Here is a 6,000-nt window from a genome sequence, read left to right as displayed (position 1 = left end):
TTTTAAACTGCGCATGCGCGAACCGCAAAGGACGCCGGGAAATGTAGTTCAATGCTTTACGGCAACGTCAATCACAGGAACGCGCACAGCGATAGAGGAAATGAAAAGAAGAAATTACACTGGAAGGCACAGGTAGATTACATGTAACGATTTAATCTATTTTAAAGCGTTTTTAACAGGAAGCAGCTAGGTATTCAGTCTGTATTCCCTGCAGACATACATTTTAGCCAATAAAATGTTTTTGTTTAGTGATCCTTTAAAGAATATTTATACAAGGACTTGTGTGTCAATATATTCATTCTTTAGGATTTATTGTTTATCACCATTTTTTGATATTTATGCATGTTTTTGCACTGTGTTGCACGATTATGCATCCCATTGATTATGCAATTTGCACTGTACATTTAATTTTCTGGTATTTTTATCATTTTGTATCACTTACTGGACACTCACTACTAAGTTTCTCAGCGCTGCATTTTATTTATTCATTTAATTTGGCACACATTTATGAGAGGTGTTTCACGCTAGCAGCTTTATTTGTATTCATTACATTTAAGCCTATAGGAGTGGTGGCACGCAGGACTATTGCTATTTCACATAGAGACCTTACGTGCCCTTGCGAGTCGGTGTGTCCCTGATCAGGGGAGAGCTGCAGGCTTGAGAGGCTTTTATCTGCTTCTGCCTGCTTACACTGCCATGCATAAACTTGCTCGCAACCCGCCCCTTCCTCTTTTGCCCCCATAAAGCACGCCCGACCCAGGGGGGTTTGGTGTCCTGAGAGGAAGCAGGGTTCTCCTGCATCATGGCAGTGAGGAAGGAACTGATCGCTCCCTGGCAGAGCTCTGCAGTGGAGAGTGTGCTGTCTGAAACGACCTGACACTGTCTTTAGCTTGGTGAGTAAACGCGACTCTTTACTCCCTCTAGTGACGAAATTAGAGAAGACACCCACTTACGCGGAAACATTTAAAGTGGAGTTCCGGACACAATTTCACTTTTTAAATATAAATACCCCTGTAATACACAAGCTTAATGTATTCTAGTAAAGTTAGTCTGTAAACTAAGGTCCGTTTTGTTAGGTTGTTACAGCATTTAGACACTTTATAAAATAGAAATTGGATTTAGACCTCCATTTTTATTTAAATATAAATTAATAATACATTGTACAATCGTACTAGTGCTTATTACTGTTATGATACTATTATGGTGCGCAACTCAGTATATATACCATTCAAATAAATCCACTATGCATGCATCTGCATCCTGTTATGCATCCCCTCTAACCTGTAAGTGCGGTCCTAGGCACTACTACCCAGCTGAGAAAAAGAAAGGGGAAAATAAAAAAAGGAAAAAAAAAAAAAAAAAAAAAAAACCCATGCAATTAAGTAAATGATAATAGAAAAAAAATAAAATAAAAAAAAAGGGGAGTTCAAAAAAAATAAAAAAATCCATCTAAGCTCTCTCCGTTATCCCGCACTCCCACCCTCCCCCCCTCCATCCCTTGAGTCCAGGAAGGATTTCCAGGAGGACCATATTCTTAAGTATCTTTCCTTTCGCTGTTGTGCTGTTTGTACTAGTTCTTCTAATTTACTGATTTCTTTTACTTTGTTTATCCACATCTCTATTGTGGGTGGGGTTGGTGACTTCCAATTCTTTGTTATGCACGCTTTCGCAGCATCTAGTAGATGACCTAGGCTTGTCTCTATAAAATAGAAATTGACTGGGGACATCTTAAGTGTGGGCATCATGAAGCCAGACTGTAGGACTTCCTGGATTTCAGCCTTGCAGATCTAGCACATGCTCAGTGCTGCACAAGCAGTGTCAGATCAGGTTTCAGCACCTGTGCTGTCCAAGTCACATGATTCTTTGAGACTGGGGAATGCACAGACTCCTGGAAAGTTACACCCACTACATTCCCAGGAGTCTGTGCGGTGTAGGTTAGGAAGCATTAAACACCTAGGTGCAGGAAGTGGGAAGATTAACTATTCTGCCTAGCAACAACACTTTGAAGGCATCTAAAAAAAAAAAAAAAAAAAAAAAAATTTCGTAAAGGACTAATGAATTTTTTTAAAAACTGATGTGATGTTATATTTATGGGTGGAACTCCACTTTAAGGTAAAATGCTTAATACCTTTTTCCTGCTTACCTCATCCATGCCACAGGTTTGCTGAAAATCAGACCAAAACCAATCTTTACCCATCAAGATTGGTATTGTGTGCTAACCTTCAGGGATATGGGTTCCTACTTAAAGGATGCCTCTTCCCTGGGCCTTATAAAAGACTCTGTCAGACCTTTTAGCGTTTGTAAAAAAAAAAAAAAGCAAAAGTGCTGGACCCTAGAGCCCAGTCCTCTAAAGAGAGACATTAAAGGCGACACCTCATATTGAGGGTATTAAATTTGGATGGGTATTAGGGAATTATAGACTATGGCCCGGATTCAGATATGAGTTACGACAGCGTATCTCCGGATACGCCGTCGTAACTCTGAGTTGCGGGGTCGTATCTACGCGACTGATTCATAGAATCAATTACGCATAGATTTCCCTAAGATCCGACCGGCGTAAGTCTCTTACACCGTCGTATCTTAGGCTGCATATTCACGCTGGCCGCTAGGTGGCGCTTCCGTAGATTTACGCGAGGAATATGCAAATTAGGTAGATACGCCGATTCAGAAACGCATTGTTTACGTTATGCTTTTTCCGGCGTAAAGTTACCCCTGCTATATGAGGGGTATCATATGTTAAGTATGGACGTCGGGCCAGCGTCGTATTTTCCGTCGTTTGCATAGTTGTTCGCGAATAGGGCTGGGCGTAATTTACGTTCACGTCGAAAGCATTGGCTTTTTGCAGGTTAATTTGGAGCATGCGCACTGGTATACATTCACGGACAGCGCATGCGCCGTTCGTAAAAAAAAAAAAAATACGTGGGGTCACATGTAATTTAAATAAAACACGCCCACATTTGAATTAGGCAGGCTTACACCGGATCACATACGCTACGCCGCCTTAACTTAGGGCGCAAGTTCTTTCTGAATACGGAACTTGCGCCCTAATTTACGGCGGCGTAAGGTATCTGAGACACGTTACACCCGCCGATAGATACACCATTGTAGCTGAATCCGGGCCTGTAGCTACAAACATGGAAAGTAGTATTCTGTCATACGAGACTTTTTTCACCATAATAAAGTGCATTCACTAAGTATTCACAGCACTTCACTTTTCCCTCATGTTGTTGTTACAGCCTTATTCCCAAATTGATTAAATTCATTATTTTCCTCAAAATTCTACAAACAATACCCCATAATGGCAATGGGAAAGAAATGTGTTTGAAATCATTAAAAATCTCAAAAAATAAATAAAATAAATATCCCATGTAGATAAGTAGTCACAGCCTTTGCCATGACACTCAAAATTGAGCTCAGGTGCATTCTGTTTCCACTAATCATCCTTGAGGTGTTTCTACAACTGGATTGGAGTCCACCTGTAGTAAATTCAGTTGGACATGATTTGGAAGGGCACACACCTGTCTATATATGGTTTTACAGTTAACAGTGCATGTCAGAGCACAAACCAAGCCATAAAGTCCAAAGAATAGTCTGTAGACCTCTGAGACAGGATTGTATCGAGGTACAGAAACATTTCTGCAGTATTAAGGGTCCCAATGAGCACAGTGGCCTCCATCATTTGTAAATGGAAGACGTTTGGAACCACCAGGACTCTTCCTAGAGCGGGCCACTTGGCCAAACTGAGCGATCGGGGTAGAAGGGCCTTAGTCAGGGGGTGACCAAGAACCCGATGGTCACTCTGACGGAGCTCCAGCGTTTCTCTGTGGAGAGAGGAGAACCTTTCAGAAAAACAAAAATCTCTGCAGCACTCCACCAATCAAGCCTCTATGGTAGAGTGGCCAGACAGAAGCCACTCCTCAGTAAAAGGCACATGACAGCCAACCTGGAGTTGGCTAAAAGGATTCTCAGACCATAAGAAACATAATTCTCTGGTCTGATGAAACAAAGATTGAACTCTTTGGCCTGAATGGCAAGCGTCATGTGTAGTGGAAACCAGGCACTGGTCATCACCTGGCCAATACCATCCCTACAGTGAAGCATGGTGGTGGTAGCATCATGGTGTGGGATGTTTTTCAGCAGTAGGAACTGGGAGATTAGTCAGGATCAAGGGGAAAAATGAATGCAGAAATGTACAGAGATATCCTTGAGAAAAACCTGTTTCAAAGCACTCTGGTCCTCAGACTGGGGCAAAGTTTCATCTTTCAACAGGACAACAACCAAAATAACAAAGGAGTGACAATGAAACAACACTGAGCCCAGACTTGAACACGATTAAACATCACTGAAGAAATCTGAAAATGGCTATGCACTAGCTCACCCCCCCCCCCCCCAATCCAACCTGATGGAGCTCCTGCAAAGACAAATGGGTGAAACTGCCCAAAAATAGGTGTGCCAAGTTTGTAGCATCATACTCAAAAAGACTCGAGACTGTAATTGGTGCCAAAAGGTGCTTCAACAACGTATTGAGCAAAGGCTGTGAATACTTACCGTATGTACATGGGATTTTTTTCATTTTTAATAAATTTTCAACCCATCATTAAACCCAGTGTTTATATGTATAATACACAATCCTCTGTGTGTGTCAAATGCCTTTGCAAAACCCAGTTCTTCGCTTCTAAAAAGTAGGAGATTACATTACAGTGTTGCAATGTGCAGAAAGCAGAACTGTGGTAGAAACCCAACAAACCCCACCCATTGCCAACTGCCTACAGAAAACTACAAGAAGGGGGTAGAAACCAGACCAATCGCCTCATCCAAAGCGAAAGCAGTAGGGAGCAGTCCATCACATAAAGCTCCAAGTTTCATACTGGATTTACAGAACAGAGCTAGAAGAAATACGCAAAAGCATGAAAAAAATAAAAAATACACATGGCACCTGAAATGTATACAATATTTGCTTATCCCGGAGTCCAGCCACCTACAGGTAAGCCTTAATCTAGGCTTACCTGTAGGTAACAGTGGTCTGTAAGGGTTTACAACCACTTTAACCACTTCAAAACCAGGCACTTTCATCACCTTCCTGCCCAGGCCAATTTTCAGCACTGTCTTACTTTAAATGACAATTACACGGTCATGCAACACTGCAACTAAAAAAAAAAATTTAGCTCCCCCCCCCCCAACATAAATAGAGCTTTCTTTTGATGGCATTTACATTTTTTTGCTAAAACAAAAAAAAAAAAAACAAAAAAAAAAATTCTGTTTCTTCATTTCTGTTATAATAGTTTGCAAATATAAATATTCATAAATTTTTCATAAGTTTAGGTCAACTATATTCTGCTACATTTCTTTGGTAAAAAATAAAATCAACGTAAATTATTTCATTTGCAGGAAAGATAGTTTGTAGACTCAGCCTCGGACGAGAGGACATCCGTGATAGGCGAAACACTGAACAGAGGCTCTTCTGGGAAAATTAGTGTTCTGCCTATCACGGAACAGCCTGTGAAGGAGGCGCGGCTTTTGAATAATAGATGGCCGCCGTCTGTACGCTGCAAACAGGAGAAGGTAGGGAATGGAACGGCACAGCAAGGCATGTTCTTATACGGTGAGTATATCCCAAAACCAACATTTTAGCTGGAAAATTAGGGGGCCGTCTTATACGCCGGCAAATACGGTAGTTTAAAATAAAAACACTGGCCAAGCACATAGTTAATCCTTTGATCACCCTAGATGTTTAACCCCTTCCCACTCAGTGTTATTTGCAGTGACAGTGCATAAATTTAGTACCGATTACTGTATTCATGCCCCAAACATCAGTGTCAGAATGTTTGCAGCAATATTGCAGTCCCACTATAAGTCACTGATCGCCACCATTACAAGTATAAATTATATAATTACAGTATACCGTACATACCATAGTTTGTAGGCGCTAAAACTTCTGCGCAAATCAGTAACAGGCTTATTGGGATTTTTAACAAAAATATGTAGAATACATATTGTTCA

Source organism: Rana temporaria, chromosome 4 (assembly GCF_905171775.1).
Source record: "Rana temporaria chromosome 4, aRanTem1.1, whole genome shotgun sequence".
Classification (NCBI taxonomy): domain Eukaryota; kingdom Metazoa; phylum Chordata; class Amphibia; order Anura; family Ranidae; genus Rana; species Rana temporaria.
Note: the sequence above shows the minus strand (reverse complement) of the source record.